The sequence below is a fragment of the Anomaloglossus baeobatrachus genome, unplaced genomic scaffold (assembly GCF_048569485.1).
Source record: "Anomaloglossus baeobatrachus isolate aAnoBae1 unplaced genomic scaffold, aAnoBae1.hap1 Scaffold_49, whole genome shotgun sequence".
NCBI lineage: Eukaryota > Metazoa > Chordata > Amphibia > Anura > Aromobatidae > Anomaloglossus > Anomaloglossus baeobatrachus.
Window position 1 is genome coordinate 886,916 of NW_027444249.1, and position 25,289 is coordinate 912,204.

General features: G+C 43.8%; 1 pseudogene; it reads left to right on the forward strand.

The window, feature by feature from the left end:
* The first annotated feature begins 19,774 nt into the window (after positions 1–19,774).
* On the forward strand, positions 19,775–19,980 carry LOC142281960 (U2 spliceosomal RNA; annotated as a pseudogene).
* Positions 19,981–25,289: the final 5,309 nt, after the last annotated feature.

The window sequence follows — 25,289 nt, forward strand, 5'->3', positions numbered from 1 at the left end:
CATCATCCCCAAACCCTAATCTTTTCCCTTCCCTTCCCAGATGCGTCTCACTCCCTTTCATTAGGAAGTGAGCGCAGCCTTTTCTCCGTTCTGCACATGCGCGACGTTAAACACAAATGCGCAGGCGTGCGTTCCATTACCCTCACTGCATTCCACTCCCATACAGGAAGTGGGCGCAGTTATTACTACGGTCGCACATAAAAGAACCCACGGCCACCACTGCACATAGCTGACTCCACCACAGGACACCCACTTCTACACCAACGCAGGTAAGACAGGATCGGCACCTCTATGCTCCCGTTACAATCAGGCTCAGTCACCATGTGATAACGCTCTCAACTCTTTAGTTGCAGGCTCCCCTTGCTTCACCTCCACTGGCTGTGCTGCCATTTCCTCTCCCACCTGGAAGGTATACTTTATTCCACTATTTTCCTGTTTCTCTCTTCCCTCTTTTCCCATAACCTACTTTTATCTGCATTTGTGGGGTATCTATATGCTATTTACATCATAGTTTTATTCATTAATATGGAAGGGAAGAGTGCCCATGAGAGTGTTGAACTGCGGAGAGCAAGAGATTAAGCTGCTCCGATTTGCCACCATTGATAAGCTGTTCTCAGTAGATACACATGCTATCCAAACAGCAGCATCCACCATTGCTTCAGCCCACCCATTCAGTGACAGCTCACCAAGTCAGCCAGAGGAGTGGTGTAAGGAATTACACGTAGGCACTGACTCCACACCTTCACATCACAAGAAGGGGGTCTACAGGCTAGTGCAAGAATACGAGCAAGTCTTCAGCAAACATCCGCTAGACTTTTGAAGAATAAAAGGGGTCAAACACTACATCCCCACAAGTGCACACCCACCCATCAAAGAGAGATATAAGCCAAAACTACCTGCACATTACCAGTGTACCAAGGACATGTTGAGCAACATGAAGGAGGCTGGGGTTATCCGTGACAGTTGTAGCCTCTGGGCAGCTCCGTTGGTCCTGTTAAAGAAGAAGGACAGCACCACTCCCCTGTATTGAGGAATAGCTAGCTGCATTGAGAACTGCAAATTATTTTTCTACCCTTGATCTCACTAGTCGCTATTGGCAAGTGTCCGTTGCTGAGGCAGACCGGGAGAAGACCGCCTTTGCCACCCCGATGGGTCTCTGCGAGTTCAAAAGCATGCCCTTCGAGCTGTGCAATTTGCCAGGAACCTTCCAGAGGCTGATGGAATGCTGCTTGGGACACCGAAACTTTGAAACGGTACTGCTATACCTTTATGATGGTATTGTTTATTCTAAAGCAAACAAGATTTTAGGGTGTATAAAAAGGGAGATTAGATCCGGTGATCCCAACGTATTGTTACCCCTCTATAAATCACTTGTAAGGCCACATCTGGAATATGGGGTAAAGTCCTGAGCAGGTTGATAACCATTGGTTTGAGCATGGTAGGGTGTAGTGCGCATCTTCCTGCATCGGTAAAAGCTGCAGAAGTCCTTGAAGATTTCCGCTTCAAAGGCTGTGCCTTGATCTGTGAGGACTCTCTCTGAGTAGCCATGAGGTCTGCATAAGTGTGCTTGGAAGACCTTCGCTGCAGTATGGGCCATTAGATCTTTGACTTGTACCACAACCATAAATCTCGAGTAGTTGTCTACCATCGTAAGTGCATACGTGAGCTCGCCTCGATATTCTGCAACAAAACTCCCTTTTTCGATTTCAGTTTCAGCAAACACTCCTCTTCCTGTAGAAAATATTTATCATTACCTAAGACAGTCATTCTAATGCATGACAATATTAAGGCAATTTAGTTAAAACTTGTTTTAACTCACCTTTAAGGGGATTGATGTATTTCATGGTCAATCCAGGTTTGTCAGTGATGGCACTGACATAATGTATGGCGTCTTTTTCGGGCGTTATCCTTTGCCTTTTCATTGTGAAAATCCAGTTGCCTATATCAAAGCAAATTCTACTACTTGTAAAGTATGCAGAAAATGAAATGTAGAACATATAACATCAACTGCTTAGGAACGCATCATAGGTTAGTACTTAAAAGGATATTGTCATGTTCTAGTCATAATGCAAGCTGGACATTTTTCATGTTACCCTGTAATCGCCGGCCTGTTCTAATGCTCACAAGCCAAGATATAGGCTCAGCTGCTAAGGCTTCCCTCTGCCTTCTGAATGAAACTTGAATATGTCTGGGTCACTGTGTATATAGCAGGTGCTCAGAAAAAATAAGAGTCAATTCAATAGAAATAGCTCTGGCACACTATAGTGATCAATAACGTAAGAAAAGAACTCTTGGAATGCTGAAAATTCTTTATTTGTGCAAAAGGATAATTCATCCAACGTTTCGACCTTGTTTTTAGGTCTTTATCAAGGATAAAGTTATCTAAGATCATAAAGGGTTACAAAACCATATAAACACGTAATTAGTACATAGTACAACATAACAGTACAATATATTGCTACTTGAGAGTACAATGGGTCAAATGACCATGATGCACATACAAAAAATTTTTCCAAAGCCATAGTGAAAACATTTGTACTGAGGAAAGAAAATTTCCACATGACCTATCTGGAGAAACATTCTGGATCAAACAACCAAAAATAGTCAAGCAGGTAAATACACACCTATATGGATAACAGGATGATATGTGTTCAATTGTATAGCGTCATTGCCATTAAGGTACAAATGGAAAACTTGCAATCCTATATAGTGAAGGAAATGAACACATATCATATCAAAGAACACAGGAACATGGGTGTGAGAAAAACCTCAATGTTTATACTTTGTTCTTTATAATGGTGTGAACATGTATATGTCTCAGTACCTTATGCACTTGAGAATTCTAGTGAGTAGATCATGAAAGCCTATTTCAGAACTGGAATCGGTAAATAATTGTAGGTGGAATCTAAATGAAAAGATGGTACAAGTGTTATCATGACACGTGGGCTATAACACAATGGACCGTGTGACAAAGAAGAAAGGAGAGAAAGAAGAGGAAGAAAATGCAACTACCTGTAACATTACGTGATAGTCACTGGTAAGTATCACTTGACAATTCAAGTGAAAAAGGATTCCTTTATTAAAGGGTTCTCAGTCGCCTCAGGATCATGAAATACTAGGGTAAATGATATGAGAATGGGTAAGAAGCACCACTAAAGGAAATATGAGATGCAGGACATATATCTATAAACCCCTGAACTACATGATAGAAATAAAAAGAAGAAAAAAGAAAAAAAAGAAGAAAGAAGAAGAACACATAGAATGCGGAAAGAGAATGGGTACAACTACCTGAGTTACTGCAGGGAGGCCCCTGGTTGGTATTGTGAGGGTTAGTGGAATTCCTTCACTGAAGGGTTCTCAGTTGCCTCAGGTTCGTGAAAAATGCTATAGACAAATAATGCCCGGAGAAAAGGGGTTCATATACAGCGAATAATGGTAATACAAGGAACATGTGTCACATGTAATAGTATATATATATATATATATATTGTACTAAGCTCTACACCAGAAATAGAAAGTAGTCCCTCTGCCTTCTGTCTAGGTGCCCTGAGTTATGTCCTGTAAACTGTCACAGGGACCCAGACACACATGTGTAGTAGGGGAATATCCCTGCTGAGATGCCAGTGCTAGAGCACTCGTTTGCTGTGGAGTTGAACGCTATGTGAGCAGTTCTTACCTTCAATGAGCAGAAGTCTCTTTTTTCAGATTTCAATATCTCTGTGGGTATCTGGCAGAAATATGGAATACTCTTTACTGCTAAGACCCTGTACACCACTCCCACTAAAGGGGGCTTTACACGCTGCGACATCGCTAATGCGGAGTCGTTGGGGTCACGGAATTTGTGACGCACATCCGGCCGCATTAGCGATGTTGCTGCGTGTGACACCGATGAGCGATTTTGCATCGCTGCAAAAACGTGCAAAATCGCTCATCGGTGACATGGGTCTCCATTCTCGATTATCGTTACTGCAGCAGTAACGATGTAGTTCGTCGCTCCTGCGGCAGCACACATCGCTCCGTGTGACACCGCAGAAACGAGGAACCTCTCCTTACCTGCCTCCCAGCCGCTATGAGGAAGGAAGGAGGTGGGCGGGATGTTCCGGCCACTCATCTCCGCCCCTCCGCTGCTATTGGGCGGTCGCTCAGTGACGTCGCTGTGACGCCGCACGGACCGCCCCCTTAGAAAGGAGGCGGTTCGCCGGTCACAGCGACGTCGCCGGGCAGGTAAGTATGTGTGACGGGTCTGGTCGGTGTTGTGCAGCATGGGCAGCGATTTGCCCGTGTCGCGCAACAGATGGGGGCGGGTATCCACACTAGCGATATCAGGACCGATATCGCAGTGTGTAAAGTAGCCTTTAATAAACTGTGTAAAGGATTTTAAGTAAAAATCCACAATAAACCAGCGCTAGATGGGTTTTAATAATTTTATTAATAGACCACAAATAAAAAATTTTTTGCTATCCTTGTTTCAAGACAGTATTTGATAATATACAATACACTGATTATTACTAAAACCAAGGACCACATAAAACAAGGACCACATAAAATAAAAAATGAAAGTAATGAGAATAAAATTCTTTTGTATAACCAATTAACTTCGAGGTGATACAATATTCACATTGATTTAGTTTTACCAGTCTAATGTAATGCCCCGGCCGGTGGCATATATTTTGTTTGGTTAATAATTTAGACTTATACAATGAAAGATGTACTATACCACCCCTGGCTAACTTACAAGTTTTAAGTTGTACAATATAAGTTTGCGACGTTATATTCATATATAGGAAGGCAAACAATATTGGCAATTTAGTGGCACCCACCATACGTAATCTTACAGCACCTAATAAGGGAGGATTATTTGGCCTGAAAGGTTTTTTTCCATGCAAAAGCTGTATAGTATGTAAGAATACAAAAAATATTTCATGGAAATCCTTCTTACAGGGGCAGTCAGAAGTCATGATTAGAGAATTTATTACATGTCAATCAAAGGGAGTAGTATATTGCATTCAATGTCCCTGTCAGAAAAAATACATTGAGAGAACTATTAGACCCCTATGGAAAAGGGTGGGTGAGCACATTAGAAGTGTTAAAAATAAATGTACTAAGCACCCCCTATCCAGACATTATGTGTTAAAACATGGAGGGTCCTTTAAAGGATCCCAAGTATGGGGCGTACAAAAAATAACTAAGGATTGGAGAGGTGGCGATTTCATTAAAAAAATGTCACGAGCAGAAAGCCAATGGATTTTTGAATTGAACACCTTGAAACCATATGGACTCAATAATGATATAGAACTGTTTGCTTTTAATTAATTTATATTTTTATAGGTAGAGGAGTAATAGGTACTGATAATAATACGGAGAGAAGGAAAAAAAAAAAAAAAAAAGCGATTGTCATGGAGATATATGTGTATATATGCATAATATATATTACAATTGGTGCTTCACTTGCCCAAGGTTGATGTAGATATAAGGGGCTTTTCATATTATAGCAAATTTATATTACACCTTTATGATGTCCTTTTGTTAAATTTATTGTTGAAAAAAAGCATATGCATATATACACATTGTCTTCCCAGTATATGATGATACAAGCAAGGCTATATATAGGTCTTTTTAGAAAAACCTTTAGAAAAACCTTTGCACATAATTATATTATATGGCTATTATGAACGGTCTTTCACAAATTGATATATGTAGTGGTCATTGAATGTTGGTTGAATTTAAACATTGTTTAATTTTATGCAAATTATAACCAATTAAATATATGCATAAATAGTGCTCTAGGCAACAGCTGAGTTATCCTTGAGGAAGGGGGCCGTTACACGCCCCCGAAACGCGCGTCGGATCAGGACTCTGTTTTTGCCTACCTCACCTGTGCGGTGATAACCTGCCAAGTAATCTCTCCCTCGTGTGGAATCAACCGGCTTCCACTGGACACGGTACGGATTGCCTGCTGGAGAGGTTGAGAGGTTACCGCTGACATTTCCTTTGTCTGCAACCAGGATACATTGGTACCTCCAGCGGTTCTGCATTGCTCGTTTGGAAGCGGATCGGAGCCTTGTGTGGTGCTAACCTGCCAAGCAACTTCCTCCTGTGTGGAATCAGTCAGCTGACACTGGATACTGTCTGGACTGCCCGCTGGAGAGGCTGAGTAGTTACCGCTGATCTTATTGTTGTCCGCAGCCAACATCTTGGTGCTTTCAGTGGCTTCGTACTGCTTGATTTCGAAAGTACATTTGGGAGAATACGGGACCGGCTGGTTTGTGGCCTTGTGAAGTGTTATAAAGGCTCTGTAAAGAGGGATGTCGGTAACCATACATCTCCCCCAGAGCCAGCACTAGTCGCGGCCACTGGCCTCAAAACGTCCGCTCTGGAAGTCTAACAGGTCAATCCTGTACATAGCGGTTCCAGCCTAATCAACGGAGAAATCCGGGGTGTTTTTTGCGGTCAAGTTGTTGTGAGGTTTATTCCCCCAGGCCCTGGGGGCGAATATAACGTCGCAAACTTATATTGTACAACTTAAAACTTGTAAGTTAGCCAGGGGTGGTATAGTACATCTTTCATTGTATAAGTCTAAATTATTAACCAAACAAAATATATGCCACCGGCCGGGGCATTACATTAGACTGGTAAAACTAAATCAATGTGAATATTGTATCACCTCGAAGTTAATTGGTTATACAAAAGAATTTTATTCTCATTACTTTCATTTTTTATTTTATGTGGTCCTTGTTTTATGTGGTCCTTGGTTTTAGTAATAATCAGTGTATTGTATATTATCAAATACTCTGTCTTGAAACAAGGATAGCAAAAAATTTTTTATTTGTGGTCTATTAATAAAATTATAAAAACCCATCTAGCGCTGGTTTATTGTGGATTTTTACTTAAAATCCTTTACACAGTTTATTAAAGGCTACTTTACACACTGCGATATCGGTCCCGATATCGCTAGTGTGGATACCCGCCCCCATCTGTTGCGCGACACGGGCAAATCGCTGCCCATGCTGCACAACACCGACCAGACCCGTCACACATACTTACCTGCCCGGCGACGTCGCTGTGACCGGCGAACCGCCTCCTTTCTAAGGGCGGCGGTCCGTGCGGCGTCACAGCGACGTCACTGAGCGACCGCCCAATAGCAGCGGAGGGGCGGAGATGAGTGGCCGGAACATCCCGCCCACCTCCTTCCTTCCTCATAGCGGCTGGGAGGCAGGTAAGGAGAGGTTCCTCGTTTCTGCGGTGTCACACGGAGCGATGTGTGCTGCCGCAGGAGCGACGAACTACATCGTTACTGCTGCAGTAACGATAATCGAGAATGGAGACCCATGTCACCGATGAGCGATTTTGCACGTTTTTGCAGCGATGCAAAATCGCTCATCGGTGTCACACGCAGCAACATCGCTAATGCGGCCGGATGTGCGTCACAAATTCCGTGACCCCAACGACTCCGCATTAGCGATGTCGCAGCGTGTAAAGCCCCCTTTAGTGGGAGTGGTGTACAGGGTCTTAGCAGTAAAGAGAATTCCATATTTCTGCCAGATACCCACAGAGATATTGAAATCTGAAAAAAGAGACTTCTGCTCATTGAAGGTAAGAACTGCTCACATAGCGTTCAACTCCACAGCAAACGAGTGCTCTAGCACTGGCATCTCAGCAGGGATATTCCCCTACTACACATGTGTGTCTGGGTCCCTGTGACAGTTTACAGGACATAACTCAGAGCACCTAGACAGAAGGCAGAGGGACTACTTTCTATTTCTGGTGTAGAGCTTAGTACAATATATATATATATACTATTACATGTGACACATGTACCTTGTATTACCATTATTCGCTGTATATGAACCCCTTTTCTCCGGGCATTATTTGTCTATAGCATTTTTCACGAACCTGAGGCAACTGAGAACCCTTCAGTGAAGGAATTCCACTAACCCTCACAATACCAACCAGGGGCCTCCCTGCAGTAACTCAGGTAGTTGTACCCATTCTCTTTCCGCATTCTATGTGTTCTTCTTCTTTCTTCTTTTTTTTCTTTTTTCTTCTTTTTATTTCTATCATGTAGTTCAGGGGTTTATAGATATATGTCCTGCATCTCATATTTCCTTTAGTGGTGCTTCTTACCCATTCTCATATCATTTACCCTAGTATTTCATGATCCTGAGGCGACTGAGAACCCTTTAATAAAGGAATCCTTTTTCACTTGAATTGTCAAGTGATACTTACCAGTGACTATCATGTAATGTTACAGGTAGTTGCATTTTCTTCCTCTTCTTTCTCTCCTTTCTTCTTTGTCACACGGTCCATTGTGTTATAGCCCACGTGTCATGATAACACTTGTACCATCTTTTCATTTAGATTCCACCTACAATTATTTACCGATTCCAGTTCTGAAATAGGCTTTCATGATCTACTCACTAGAATTCTCAAGTGCATAAGGTACTGAGACATATACATGTTCACACCATTATAAAGAACAAAGTATAAACATTGAGGTTTTTCTCACACCCATGTTCCTGTGTTCTTTGATATGATATGTGTTCATTTCCTTCACTATATAGGATTGCAAGTTTTCCATTTGTACCTTAATGGCAATGACGCTATACAATTGAACACATATCATCCTGTTATCCATATAGGTGTGTATTTACCTGCTTGACTATTTTTGGTTGTTTGATCCAGAATGTTTCTCCAGATAGGTCATGTGGAAATTTTCTTTCCTCAGTACAAATGTTTTCACTATGGCTTTGGAAAAATTTTTTGTATGTGCATCATGGTCATTTGACCCATTGTACTCTCAAGTAGCAATATATTGTACTGTTATGTTGTACTATGTACTAATTACGTGTTTATATGGTTTTGTAACCCTTTATGATCTTAGATAACTTTATCCTTGATAAAGACCTAAAAACAAGGTCGAAACGTTGGATGAATTATCCTTTTGCACAAATAAAGAATTTTCAGCATTCCAAGAGTTCTTTTCTTACGTTATTGATCACTATAGTGTGCCAGAGCTATTTCTATTGAATTGACTCTTATTTTTTCTGAGCACCTGCTATATACACAGTGACCCAGACATATTCAAGTTTCATTCAGAAGGCAGAGGGAAGCCTTAGCAGCTGAGCCTATATCTTGGCTTGTGAGCATTAGAACAGGCCGGCGATTACAGGGTAACATGAAAAATGTCCAGCTTGCATTATGACTAGAACATGACAATATCCTTTTAAGTACTAACCTATGATGCGTTCCTAAGCAGTTGATGTTATATGTTCTACATTTCATTTTCTGCATACTTTACAAGTAACTCACAATTTTGCCTCTTGTAACATACTCCCACCACCACTGTGGTAAAGCTTCAATTACAAATTCAAACGCACAAAAATCTGTTATAGATATACAGATTTTCAGAAAAGCTCAAGAGAGTCAGAAATAAAAAATACTTTTTCTTTATTTAGATATTTTCACTATTAAAATTACATATATACAAAACTCCACTGTATAGTACCCATGGACTGGTCAAAACAGGTCAGAAAAATCATAAGCCCGCATTAACAAATGGATTAAGAATTCATAATGCCCTATACTTGAAATAAACATATATAAGGCTCTAATGAAAATTCAAACTTCTTTTTTCCAAATGCAGGGTTATTCAGTAAACAGTAGACATAGTTACATCATGTGGTAAGTGATACTAAAGTGCACATACCATTATAACATTATCCTATACTACTCTGGGATTCACAATCTATTTAATACACTCCCAAGTTATTGTGGATAGGAACCGGGTTGTAATACTATTGGGGTTGCACCATAATATGCCACCCAGCTTTCAATGAGAGCAGTAAACCCACTGAACCACCACAGAGATAACTAATGTCCGTTACCTGTTAGGGAGACCTGAATTCCACGTCCTGCGACCCCAACACGTGTTGGGGTCGCAGGACGTGGAATTCAGGTCTCCCTAACAGGTAACGGACATTAGTTATCTCTGTGGTGGTTCAGTGGGTTTACTGCTCTCATTGAAAGCTGGGTGGCATATTATGGTGCAACCCCAATAGTATTACAACCCGGTTCCTATCCACAATAACTTGGGAGTGTATTAAATAGATTGTGAATCCCAGAGTAGTATAGGATAATGTTATAATGGTATGTGCACTTTAGTATCACTTACCACATGATGTAACTATGTCTACTGTTTACTGAATAACCCTGCATTTGGAAAAAAGAAGTTTGAATTTTCATTAGAGCCTTATATATGTTTATTTCAAGTATAGGGCATTATGAATTCTTAATCCATTTGTTAATGCGGGCTTATGATTTTTCTGACCTGTTTTGACCAGTCCATGGGTACTATACAGTGGAGTTTTGTATATATGTAATTTTAATAGTGAAAATATCTAAATAAAGAAAAAGTATTTTTTATTTCTGACTCTCTTGAGCTTTTCTGAAAATCTGTATATCTATAACAGATTTTTGTGCGTTTGAATACTTTACAAGTAGTAGAATTTGCTTTGATATAGGCAACTGGATTTTCACAATGAAAAGGCAAAGGATAACGCCCGAAAAAGACGCCATACATTATGTCAGTGCCATCACTGACAAACCTGGATTGACCATGAAATACATCAATCCTCTTAAAGGTGAGTTAAAACAAGTTTTAACTAAATTGCCTTAATATTGTCATGCATTAGAATGACTGTCTTAGGTAATGATAAATATTTTCTACAGGAAGAGGAGTGTTTGCTGAAACTGAAATCGAAAAAGGGAGTTTTGTTGCAGAATATCGAGGCGAGCTCACGTATGCACTTACGATGGTAGACAACTACTCGAGATTTATGGTTGTGGTACAAGTCAAAGATCTAATGGCCCATACTGCAGCGAAGGTCTTCCAAGCACACTTATGCAGACCTCATGGCTACTCAGAGAGAGTCCTCACAGATCAAGGCACAGCCTTTGAAGCGGAAATCTTCAAGGACTTCTGCAGCTTTTACCGATGCAGGAAGATGCGCACTACACCCTACCATGCTCAAACCAATGGTTATCAACCTGCTCAGGACTTTACCCCATATTCCAGATGTGGCCTTACAAGTGATTTATAGAGGGGTAACAATACGTTGGGATCACCGGATCTAATCTCCCTTTTTATACACCCTAAAATCTTGTTTGCTTTAGAATAAACAATAACATCATAAAGGTATAGCAGTACCGTTTCAAAGTTTCGGTGTCCCAAGCAGCATTCCATCAGCCTCTGGAAGGTTCCTGGCAAATTGCACAGCTCGAAGGGCATGCTTTTGAACTCGCAGAGACCCATCGGGGTGGCAAAGGCGGTCTTCTCCCGGTCTGCCTCAGCAACGGACACTTGCCAATAGCGACTAGTGAGATCAAGGGTAGAAAAATAATTTGCAGTTCTCAATGCAGCTAGCTATTCCTCAATACAGGGGAGTGGTGCTGTCCTTCTTCTTTAACAGGACCAACGGAGCTGCCCAGAGGCTACAACTGTCACGGATAACCCCAGCCTCCTTCATGTTGCTCAACATGTCCTTGGTACACTGGTAATGTGCAGGTAGTTTTGGCTTATATCTCTCTTTGATGGGTGGGTGTGCACTTGTGGGGATGTAGTGTTTGACCCCTTTTATTCTTCAAAAGTCTAGCGGATGTTTGCTGAAGACTTGCTCGTATTCTTGCACTAGCCTGTAGACCCCCTTCTTGTGATGTGAAGGTGTGGAGTCAGTGCCTACGTGTAATTCCTTACACCACTCCTCTGGCTGACTTGGTGAGCTGTCACTGAATGGGTGGGCTGAAGCAATGGTGGATGCTGCTGTTTGGATAGCATGTGTATCTACTGAGAACAGCTTATCAATGGTGGCAAATCGGAGCAGCTTAATCTCTTGCTCTCCGCAGTTCAACACTCTCATGGGCACTCTTCCCTTCCATATTAATGAATAAAACTATGATGTAAATAGCATATAGATACCCCACAAATGCAGATAAAAGTAGGTTATGGGAAAAGGGGGAAGAGAGAAACAGGAAAATAGTGGAATAAAGTATACCTTCCAGGTGGGAGAGGAAATGGCAGCACAGCCAGTGGAGGTGAAGCAAGGGGAGCCTGCAACTAAAGAGTTGAGAGCGTTATCACATGGTGACTGAGCCTGATTGTAACGGGAGCATAGAGGTGCCGATCCTGTCTTACCTGCGTTGGTGTAGAAGTGGGTGTCCTGTGGTGGAGTCAGCTATGTGCAGTGGTGGCCGTGGGTTCTTTTATGTGCGACCGTAGTAATAGCTGCGCCCACTTCCTGTATGGGAGTGGAATGCAGTGAGGGTAATGGAACGCACGCCTGCGCATTTGTGTTTAACGTCGCGCATGTGCAGAACGGAGAAAAGGCTGCGCTCACTTCCTAATGAAAGGGAGTGAGACGCATCTGGGAAGGGAAGGGAAAAGATTAGGGTTTGGGGATGATGAAAGGGCTTTCTACGGGCAAGGATGGCAAAGGGTGGCAGTGACGGAAAGTCAGGCAGCCTGTCCTATGGGGAGATAAGGTATGCACACCAGTGACTATGGAAGGGGAATACATGGAATAGCAGAAACTGCTGTGTGAATACTGACATGAAAAATTCAATAGCTATTTGTTAGAATGAAATGTGAAAAATGGAACCTGCATTACTGCCATGAATATATGAATAAAGAGAAATTTAGCTACTGAATTGATCAATGCAGAAGAGCCCCAACACTACGCCAAAGTATTTCTCTACGTTGGGGTCCCTAGCTTGTGTGTGTCCTCTCATGCAGTTAAAAAACTTACCGTGTATGGGACGCTGAGACCCAGGCTATATATGCGTATAATGTGGATTGGCAATAGGTGTGTATGGGGAGGGTTCACAAACGAAAAACTACTAACATTAAGGAATAACGTTTGGAACTCCATTCTATGTCTGAACTGGGTGCAAAAAACCTAAAAAACATCACTATGGGGAGATAAGGTATGCACACCAGTGACTATGGAAGGGGAATACATGGAATAGCAGAAACTGCTGTGTGAATACTGACATGAAAAATTCAATAGCTATTTGTTAGAATGAAATGTGAAAAATGGAACCTGCATTACTGCCATGAATATATGAATAAAGAGAAATTTAGCTACTGAATTGATCAATGCAGAAGAGCCCCAACACTACGCCAAAGTATTTCTCTACGTTGGGGTCCCTAGCTTGTGTGTGTCCTCTCATGCAGTTAAAAAACTTACCGTGTATGGGACGCTGAGACCCAGGCTATATATGCGTATAATGTGGATTGGCAATAGGTGTGTATGGGGAGGGTTCACAAACGAAAAACTACTAACATTAAGGAATAACGTTTGGAACTCCATTCTATGTCTGAACTGGGTGCAAAAAACCTAAAAAACATCACTATGGGGAGATAAGGTATGCACACCAGTGACTATGGAAGGGGAATACATGGAATAGCAGAAACTGCTGTGTGAATACTGACATGAAAAATTCAATAGCTATTTGTTAGAATGAAATGTGAAAAATGGAACCTGCATTACTGCCATGAATATATGAATAAAGAGAAATTTAGCTACTGAATTGATCAATGCAGAAGAGCCCCAACACTACGCCAAAGTATTTCTCTACGTTGGGGTCCCTAGCTTGTGTGTGTCCTCTCATGCAGTTAAAAAACTTACCGTGTATGGGACGCTGAGACCCAGGCTATATATGCGTATAATGTGGATTGGCAATAGGTGTGTATGGGGAGGGTTCACAAACGAAAAACTACTAACATTAAGGAATAACGTTTGGAACTCCATTCTATGTCTGAACTGGGTGCAAAAAACCTAAAAAACATCACTATGGGGAGATAAGGTATGCACACCAGTGACTATGGAAGGGGAATACATGGAATAGCAGAAACTGCTGTGTGAATACTGACATGAAAAATTCAATAGCTATTTGTTAGAATGAAATGTGAAAAATGGAACCTGCATTACTGCCATGAATATATGAATAAAGAGAAATTTAGCTACTGAATTGATCAATGCAGAAGAGCCCCAACACTACGCCAAAGTATTTCTCTACGTTGGGGTCCCTAGCTTGTGTGTGTCCTCTCATGCAGTTAAAAAACTTACCGTGTATGGGACGCTGAGACCCAGGCTATATATGCGTATAATGTGGATTGGCAATAGGTGTGTATGGGGAGGGTTCACAAACGAAAAACTACTAACATTAAGGAATAACGTTTGGAACTCCATTCTATGTCTGAACTGGGTGCAAAAAACCTAAAAAACATCACTATGGGGAGATAAGGTATGCACACCAGTGACTATGGAAGGGGAATACATGGAATAGCAGAAACTGCTGTGTGAATACTGACATGAAAAATTCAATAGCTATTTGTTAGAATGAAATGTGAAAAATGGAACCTGCATTACTGCCATGAATATATGAATAAAGAGAAATTTAGCTACTGAATTGATCAATGCAGAAGAGCCCCAACACTACGCCAAAGTATTTCTCTACGTTGGGGTCCCTAGCTTGTGTGTGTCCTCTCATGCAGTTAAAAAACTTACCGTGTATGGGACGCTGAGACCCAGGCTATATATGCGTATAATGTGGATTGGCAATAGGTGTGTATGGGGAGGGTTCACAAACGAAAAACTACTAACATTAAGGAATAACGTTTGGAACTCCATTCTATGTCTGAACTGGGTGCAAAAAACCTAAAAAACATCACTATGGGGAGATAAGGTATGCACACCAGTGACTATGGAAGGGGAATACATGGAATAGCAGAAACTGCTGTGTGAATACTGACATGAAAAATTCAATAGCTATTTGTTAGAATGAAATGTGAAAAATGGAACCTGCATTACTGCCATGAATATATGAATAAAGAGAAATTTAGCTACTGAATTGATCAATGCAGAAGAGCCCCAACACTACGCCAAAGTATTTCTCTACGTTGGGGTCCCTAGCTTGTGTGTGTCCTCTCATGCAGTTAAAAAACTTACCGTGTATGGGACGCTGAGACCCAGGCTATATATGCGTATAATGTGGATTGGCAATAGGTGTGTATGGGGAGGGTTCACAAACGAAAAACTACTAACATTAAGGAATAACGTTTGGAACTCCATTCTATGTCTGAACTGGGTGCAAAAAACCTAAAAAACATCACTATGGGGAGATAAGGTATGCACACCAGTGACTATGGAAGGGGAATACATGGAATAGCAGAAACTGCTGTGTGAATACTGACATGAAAAATTCAATAGCTATTTGTTAGAATGAAATGTGAAAAATGGAACCTGCATTACTGCCATGAATATATGAATAAAGAGAAATTTAGCTACTGAATTGATCAATGCAGAAGAGCCCCAACACTACGCCAAAGTATTTCTCTACGTTGGGGTCCCTAGCTTGTGTGTGTCCTCTCATGCAGTTAAAAAACTTACCGTGTATGGGACGCTGAGACCCAGGCTATATATGCGTATAATGTGGATTGGCAATAGGTGTGTATGGGGAGGGTTCACAAACGAAAAACTACTAACATTAAGGAATAACGTTTGGAACTCCATTCTATGTCTGAACTGGGTGCAAAAAACCTAAAAAACATCACTATGGGGAGATAAGGTATGCACACCAGTGACTATGGAAGGGGAATACATGGAATAGCAGAAACTGCTGTGTGAATACTGACATGAAAAATTCAATAGCTATTTGTTAGAATGAAATGTGAAAAATGGAACCTGCATTACTGCCATGAATATATGAATAAAGAGAAATTTAGCTACTGAATTGATCAATGCAGAAGAGCCCCAACACTACGCCAAAGTATTTCTCTACGTTGGGGTCCCTAGCTTGTGTGTGTCCTCTCATGCAGTTAAAAAACTTACCGTGTATGGGACGCTGAGACCCAGGCTATATATGCGTATAATGTGGATTGGCAATAGGTGTGTATGGGGAGGGTTCACAAACGAAAAACTACTAACATTAAGGAATAACGTTTGGAACTCCATTCTATGTCTGAACTGGGTGCAAAAAACCTAAAAAACATCACTATGGGGAGATAAGGTATGCACACCAGTGACTATGGAAGGGGAATACATGGAATAGCAGAAACTGCTGTGTGAATACTGACATGAAAAATTCAATAGCTATTTGTTAGAATGAAATGTGAAAAATGGAACCTGCATTACTGCCATGAATATATGAATAAAGAGAAATTTAGCTACTGAATTGATCAATGCAGAAGAGCCCCAACACTACGCCAAAGTATTTCTCTACGTTGGGGTCCCTAGCTTGTGTGTGTCCTCTCATGCAGTTAAAAAACTTACCGTGTATGGGACGCTGAGACCCAGGCTATATATGCGTATAATGTGGATTGGCAATAGGTGTGTATGGGGAGGGTTCACAAACGAAAAACTACTAACATTAAGGAATAACGTTTGGAACTCCATTCTATGTCTGAACTGGGTGCAAAAAACCTAAAAAACATCACTATGGGGAGATAAGGTATGCACACCAGTGACTATGGAAGGGGAATACATGGAATAGCAGAAACTGCTGTGTGAATACTGACATGAAAAATTCAATAGCTATTTGTTAGAATGAAATGTGAAAAATGGAACCTGCATTACTGCCATGAATATATGAATAAAGAGAAATTTAGCTACTGAATTGATCAATGCAGAAGAGCCCCAACACTACGCCAAAGTATTTCTCTACGTTGGGGTCCCTAGCTTGTGTGTGTCCTCTCATGCAGTTAAAAAACTTACCGTGTATGGGACGCTGAGACCCAGGCTATATATGCGTATAATGTGGATTGGCAATAGGTGTGTATGGGGAGGGTTCACAAACGAAAAACTACTAACATTAAGGAATAACGTTTGGAACTCCATTCTATGTCTGAACTGGGTGCAAAAAACCTAAAAAACATCACTATGGGGAGATAAGGTATGCACACCAGTGACTATGGAAGGGGAATACATGGAATAGCAGAAACTGCTGTGTGAATACTGACATGAAAAATTCAATAGCTATTTGTTAGAATGAAATGTGAAAAATGGAACCTGCATTACTGCCATGAATATATGAATAAAGAGAAATTTAGCTACTGAATTGATCAATGCAGAAGAGCCCCAACACTACGCCAAAGTATTTCTCTACGTTGGGGTCCCTAGCTTGTGTGTGTCCCATACACGGTAAGTTTTTTAACTGCATGAGAGGACACACACAAGCTAGGGACCCCAACGTAGAGAAATACTTTGGCGTAGTGTTGGGGCTCTTCTGCATTGATCAATTCAGTAGCTAAATTTCTCTTTATTCATATATTCATGGCAGTAATGCAGGTTCCATTTTTCACATTTCATTCTAACAAATAGCTATTGAATTTTTCATGTCAGTATTCACACAGCAGTTTCTGCTATTCCATGTATTCCCCTTCCATAGTCACTGGTGTGCATACCTTATCTCCCCATAGTGATGTTTTTTAGGTTTTTTGCACCCAGTTCAGACATAGAATGGAGTTCCAAACGTTATTCCTTAATGTTAGTAGTTTTTCGTTTGTGAACCCTCCCCATACACACCTATTGCCAATCCACATTATACGCATATATAGCCTGGGTCTCAGCGTCCCATACACGGTAAGTTTTTTAACTGCATGAGAGGACACACACAAGCTAGGGACCCCAACGTAGAGAAATACTTTGGCGTAGTGTTGGGGCTCTTCTGCATTGATCAATTCAGTAGCTAAATTTCTCTTTATTCATATATTCATGGCAGTAATGCAGGTTCCATTTTTCACATTTCATTCTAACAAATAGCTATTGAATTTTTCATGTCAGTATTCACACAGCAGTTTCTGCTATTCCATGTATTCCCCTTCCATAGTCACTGGTGTGCATACCTTATCTCCCCATAGTGATGTTTTTTAGGTTTTTTTGCACCCAGTTCAGACATAGAATGGAGTTCCAAACGTTATTCCTTAATGTTAGTAGTTTTTCGTTTGTGAACCCTCCCCATACACACCTATTGCCAATCCACATTATACGCATATATAGCCTGGGTCTCAGCGTCCCATACACGGTAAGTTTTTTAACTGCATGAGAGGACACACACAAGCTAGGGACCCCAACGTAGAGAAATACTTTGGCGTAGTGTTGGGGCTCTTCTGCATTGATCAATTCAGTAGCTAAATTTCTCTTTATTCATATATTCATCGCAGTAATGCAGGTTCCATTTTTCACATTTCATTCTAACAAATAGCTATTGAATTTTTCATGTCAGTATTCACACAGCAGTTTCTGCTATTCCATGTATTCCCCTTCCATAGTCACTGGTGTGCATACCTTATCTCCCCATAGTGATGTTTTTTAGGTTTTTTGCACCCAGTTCAGACATAGAATGGAGTTCCAAACGTTATTCCTTAATGTTAGTAGTTTTTCGTTTGTGAACCCTCCCCATACACACCTATTGCCAATCCACATTATACGCATATATAGCCTGGGTCTCAGCGTCCCATACACGGTAAGTTTTTTAACTGCATGAGAGGACACACACAAGCTAGGGACCCCAACGTAGAGAAATACTTTGGCGTAGTGTTGGGGCTCTTCTGCATTGATCAATTCAGTAGCTAAATTTCTCTTTATTCATATATTCATGGCAGTAATGCAGGTTCCATTTTTCACATTTCATTCTAACAAATAGCTATTGAATTTTTCATGTCAGTATTCACACAGCAGTTTCTGCTATTCCATGTATTCCCCTTCCATAGTCACTGGTGTGCATACCTTATCTCCCCATAGTGATGTTTTTTAGGTTTTTTGCACCCAGTTCAGACATAGAATGGAGTTCCAAACGTTATTCCTTAATGTTAGTAGTTTTTCGTTTGTGAACCCTCCCCATACACACCTATTGCCAATCCACATTATACGCATATATAGCCTGGGTCTCAGCGTCCCATACACGGTAAGTTTTTTAACTGCATGAGAGGACACACACAAGCTAGGGACCCCAACGTAGAGAAATACTTTGGCGTAGTGTTGGGGCTCTTCTGCATTGATCAATTCAGTAGCTAAATTTCTCTTTATTCATATATTCATGGCAGTAATGCAGGTTCCATTTTTCACATTTCATTCTAACAAATAGCTATTGAATTTTTCATGTCAGTATTCACACAGCAGTTTCTGCTATTCCATGTATTCCCCTTCCATAGTCACTGGTGTGCATACCTTATCTCCCCATAGTGATGTTTTTTAGGTTTTTTGCACCCAGTTCAGACATAGAATGGAGTTCCAAACGTTATTCCTTAATAATAAAGGCAGCCTGTCCTGTCCTGTCCTGTCCGTCCGTCTTTTTGTATCATGAATTGGAAAGACTGCAAGGGGGAGGGGAGGTGCTTGTGTCCAAAAGGAGGAGTTATTCAGATTCATTGCAGTGGGCGGCGGCTGCAAAAAGCACCATTCTTCTTGTTTTTGCTCTGCAAAACAGCCTTTTCAAGGGTTGGCTTGGGTGACAAAATGTCTTCTGTAGGCGTGGGTTTGTCTCCCTCTCCCTAAGATGTGTCCGGTATAGGCCAGGGTGCCACTCAAGGCCGTAACCAATTCGGGTTATAGCTTCTCGGCCTTTTGGCTAAGATCAAGTGTAGTTTCGGAGGACGCTACCTTGGTCGGTACTGGAAGGTGCCTGGGATTGCACGTCTGCCGGCCTTGAGGAAGTGTGTGCGCCTTCTGGTGACACATAGCCCTCTTGTGCCTGGACGGTTCCCAGGCAACGGGAGGCGATCACCTTTGTTATTTTGAAGTCCTACTGATAAACAGAAAAAAAAAAAATTAAATCTGTTCTTATCAGTTTAATATCTGATACGTCCCCTCTCTGGGGACCATATAATAAATGGATTTTTAGAACAAGGAGATGGAAAAAATCTTGCTCTGTCCACTGCACGCATTGACCTGGTATTGCAGTACCTCCAGGACCGGTGCACCCCTTCTTAACCCAGTTTCCAAAAGCAGAACTCAATTCACCTGATTCAAATGAGCCCCATTAGTGAATTGAAAGAAAGCAAAAACTTTATATGCACCTCAATTTGGCCAATTCACTTTTCACACTTTCACCCTTTTTTTTATCTTTCACACCTTTTACTTGCTTTATTGATGCAAAAAGCTGTGCCAAATAGCAAACTCATCTCCACTCAACTTGACCAACTCTGCTATGTCCCGTGCAGTATCTTATTCTCAGTCTTATCTAGATCATTTGCAATTGAATAGAATAGATCCCTTTTGGCTGATTATGACTGTGTAAAATATGTAGTTTTACTGGGCTGGGATGAGAGAATCCATTGAAGCATGGTGTAGGGATTGTGGTTCCTGTGTGCTAAGAAGAGAGGCTGGCACCAGCCAGAAAGCCCCATTGCAGCCAATAATCACTTAATAACTTTTTCAACTTGTCATCATATGGGAGGCCTTCCATTCCTTGTAGTAGTCTAGTTGCCCACCTTTGAACTGACTCTAACTTCTGAATGTCCTTATTAAAATGTGGAGCCCAAAACTGGTTCCCATATTCCAGATGTAGCCTTACAAGTGATTTATAGAGGTGTAACAATACGTTGGGATCACGGGATCTAATCTCCCTTTTTATACACCCTAAAATCTTGTCCCAAGCAGCATTCCATCAGCCTCTGGAAGGTTCCTGGCGCATTGCACAGCTCGAAGGGCATGCTTTTGAACTCGCAGAGACCCATAGGGGTGGCGAAGGCGGTCTTCTCCCGGTCTGCCTCAGCAACGGACACTTGCCAATAGTGACTAGTGAGATCAAGGGTAGAAAAATAATTTGCAGTTCTCAATGCAGCTAGCGATTCCTCAATACGGGGAGTGGTGCCGTCCTTCTTTTTTAACAGGATCAACAGAGCTGCCCAAAGGCTACAACTGTCACGGATAACCCCAGCCGCCTTCATGTTGCTCAACATGTCCTTGGTACACTGGCAATGTGAAGGTGGTATTGGCTTATAGCTCTCTTTGATGGGTGGGTGTGCACCTGTGGGGATGTGGTGTTGGACCCCTTTTATTCCCCCAAAATCTAGCGGGCTTCCCACCGGTAACCCGCTCCCCAGCTTGGATGGATGCTGAGGGAGCCCCTTTTGCCCGCAGGCTCTGGCCCTGGGAACTGTAGCCTTGGCGGTGACTGTGCTTCCCTCTACGGTGTGAGCTGTTGCCTTCAATCGGGTCTTGACTGCTGGGAAACCCTGGAGGTTCCTGTCGCTAACGGATTTGACCGGTTTTACGGCGACTCCTAGCCTGGTCGGGGTCCGTAGGCCCTGCCGGATGGTGCTGGCTTCTCTTCACTCCCCGATCTGGTACCGGCGGGCCACCGCCCATCCCCGGTCCGTACGGTTCACTCCAATCAGCCTCTCCTGCAGAAGGTCACCACCGTCTGCCAACCTTGCTGAGTGCCCGGGCCACACACCCGGACACGGTCAGTCTCCTCTCCTCTTCACTTCTCTAACTCCAAAACTGATCTCTAATCTGACTCCTTTTCCCGCCTCCAGGACTGTGAACTCCTCGGTGGGTGGGATCAACCGCCTGGCCCACCCCCTGGTGTGGACATCAGCCCCTGGAGGAAGGCAACTAGGATTTGTGTTTAGCTTCGGTGTGCCTAGCCGGAGTGTAGAGTGTGTTGGTGTAGTACCTGTGACGACCTGGCTTGTCCAGGGCGCCACATTCCCCTATAGTAAAATGCAGACCGTCCGCGGGCTGCCCGTCCATCACCGGTTTTATTTTCACAACTGAAAAAGAATAAAACGGTAAAACATGTAAAAGCATCATAAACATTTTACAACGGTACAGCTTCCGCTCTTCTCCCACCCAAACAACCAGGCCCTGATGCTGCCCCTAAGAAGCGGGCAGCACCCCTTGACCCCAGTCCAGCACCAAGTTGTCCGAGCGGGTTCTGTCTCTTTCAGGGGGCCCACGTCCAAGGGGACCCCTGGACCCCCGGAGGATCGCCACCGGTTACGGTAGTGGCGGGCCTAGGCCATCCCTTTCCTCCAGGCCCATCCTCCCAAATCAGCCTCTCCGGAGGCGGTAACGGTGTCAAGCCAACAAACATTTTTATTTACATTGCACTAAGTTTGTGGTTGCCCTGCAAGTTCTCGGGCTTGTCCGTAAGCAGTTCCTTACGCAATGGTTGCACAGTCCCTACGGGGACAACAGTTGCCGGCAACGGCCGGTTTAATCACGGTTCAATCAGGTAAACTTCTTTGGTTGATCATCTTTACTTATCATTTAAAACTTTCAAACTGGTACACTCAACACATAAAGCCCCCCCCTTTTAAAGAGTAGTTTCCCTGTACCTAAGTGGGGGTCTACCTAGGTTGGGGCGAGTGGACCTTCGGGGTCCGGTGTCAGTGGTGACAGGCAGTGGGGCAGAGGGAACAGTCAGTTCCTCCTCCCTGCTATCATGTGGGGCAGGCGGAGGCGTAGGGGAGCTGGGTACAGGTACATCCCTGGGCACTGGCTCGCGGTTAACCGTTTCCATCATTTCTTCATCCACGGGTTGTGGGAACAGTATCACTGGAAGGATCACCGCACCGTTCTGTGTAGGCCAGTCTGCTGGAAAATCACCCATCATGGTGTGGATTACCTCTTTTTCCTTCTCCACTGGACTGGGAACTGGAGCCTCATCCGCTACTCTCAATGCTGGTGGGCACTTCTTCAGGTGGTCTCGGGAAACCGTGGCCAAAGTCCCCCCTTGGTCACGGCTGATCTGGTAGGCCTTCCCATTCTCCCATCCTGTGGGCTGGACTACATACGGGGTTTTTTCCCATTGATCATCCAGCTTGTGGGCCCTTCTTTTCCGCTTCAGCACTACATCCCCAGGTTGGAAGGAACCGGCAGGCGCCTTCTTGTTGAAGCACTGCTCCTGTTGTCCCCGACTCCGGCACAAGTTCTTTTCAACATACTCCTGGACCTGTCGGTACTGTGTCCTCCGCCGAGTGTCCCATTCAGCTGTCGACAGGAGTGCTTCTGAAGCTTCCAAGCCCATTTCCAGATCCACTGGTAGCCGGCCGGGACGAGCTCTCATCAGGTATGCTGGAGTGCATTTCGTAGAGCTGGAAGGGATGTTGTTGTACATATCGACCAGGTCAGGTAGCTTCTCCAGCCACAGGTTCCGCTCTTCCAGTGGTAACGTCTTGAGGAGGCCCAGGACCAAGTGGTTCATCTTTTCACAAATGCCATTGGTTTGGGCGTGGTAAGGCGTGGTCCGGATTTTCTTGCAGCCGTACAACTGGCAGAATTCCTGGAATACCTCTGCTTCAAAGGCCGGACCCTGGTCGGTAAGCACCCTCTCCGGGTACCAATGCGGTCAACAGAAATAAGCCTGGAAAGCCTTAGCAGCGGTGCGGCCGGTTAAGTCCTTAACTGGGACAACCACCAGGAACCTCGAGTAGTGGTCTACGATGGTCAGAGCGTAGGTGTACCCACTTCGGCTGGGGGTGAGCTTTACATGGTCAAGGGCAACCAGCTCCAGCGGTTGGTGTGTAATGATCGGGTGTAGGGGTGCCTTCTGGCTGGCCTCGTCCTTCCTTCTCAATGCGCAAGGGCCACATTCTCGGCACCAGGCCTCCACAGATTCCCGCATTCCACTCCAATAGAACCGCTCTCTTAACAACATCTCTAGCTTCTTCCACCCGAAGTGCACTGCACCATCATGGTATGCTTGCAGGACGGTGGGCACGTTAGCCTGGGGAATCACCAGCTGGCGGATCTTCTCGTGAGTCTTTGGATTAATCAGCTCGCGATACAACTTCCCCTGGTGTAGGTATAGCCGGGTCCGTTCTTGCCACAGACGTTGGGCTTCGGCAGGGGCAGCAGGGTCTATCCCAGCAGAACCCTGTTCCACTAGAGTCTTGACCAGGCGGACAGCAGGTGCCTGGTCCTGAGCTTCCTGCCAGTCCTGTCGGGGCAGCGGATCCAGGTTCACCCGTTGTTGGTAGACGTGCACCTTCTCAGTGAATGGCCGGTGAAATGCAGGCAACTCGATCTCTTCGAGGTCATCATCCTCTGGCCCCTCTTCCGACAGGTGGGGCATCCGGGAGAGTGCATTGGCATTGACGTTGGTACGGCCGGCCCGGTACTTGATGGTGAAATCGTAGTTGGCTAACCTGGTCACCCACCGCTGCTCCAACGCGCCCAGCTTGGCCGTATCTAGATGGGTCAGCAGGTTATTGTCTGTGTACGCGGTGAACTTGGCTGCTGCCAGGTAATGGCGGAACCGCTCGGTGATAGCCCACACCAGTGCCAAGAGCTCAAGCTTGAAGGAGATGTAGTTCTCAGGGTTCCTCTCAGTCGGTCGGAGTTTTCGGCTAGCATAAGCTATTACCTTTTCCCTTCTGTCTTGGACCTGGGATAGAACAGCCCCCAAGCCCACATTGCTGGCGTCGGTGTAGAGGATGAATGGGCGGCTGTAGTCAGGGTACGCTAGGATTTCCTCTCCGGTCAGGGCTGTTCTCAGCTGGCGGAAGGATTCCTCATGCTTTTCTTCCCACACCAATGGGGCTACTAGGGATCTACCACCCTTGGTCTGTCCTACGAGGAGGTCTTGCATGGGGGCAGCCATCTTTGTGTACCCCTTAATGAAGCGACGGTAATATCCCACCAGGCCCAGAAACTGCCTCACTTCCCTCACTGTGGTCGGTCTCGGCCAGTCTTGGATGGCGGTGATCTTCTCGGGGTTGGGGGCGACACCTTCCGCACCAACCACATGTCCTAGGTACTGCACTCTGGGTTTCAGCAGATGACACTTTGAGGGCTTCAACTTCATCCCATACTTGGCAAGGGACGCGAACACCTCAGCTAGGTGCTCCAGGTGGGCTTCATACGTCTGTGAGTACACAATCACATCATCCAAGTACAGCAAAACGGTCCCATAGGCAGTCTTCTCTCGGTCTTCCGGTGCCACGGCCACCTGCCAGTACCCGCTGGTGAGGCCAAGGGTGGAGAAGTAGTTAGCGGTTCTCAGCGAGGCCAGGGACTCTTTGATGCGGGGCAGAGGGTAAGCATCCTTATGCGTTATCTGGTTAATCTTCCGGTAATCCACACACATCCGCATGGTGCCATCCTTCTTCTTAACCAGCACCAATGGAGCGGCCCAGGGACTACAGCTGTCCCTAATAACCCCTGCCTCCTTCATGTTCCTCAACATGTCTTTGGCGCATTGGTAGTGCGCAGGGGGAATAGGCCTGTATCTCTCTTTAATAGGGGAGTGTGTACCGGTAGGGATGTGGTGTTGAACCCCTTTAA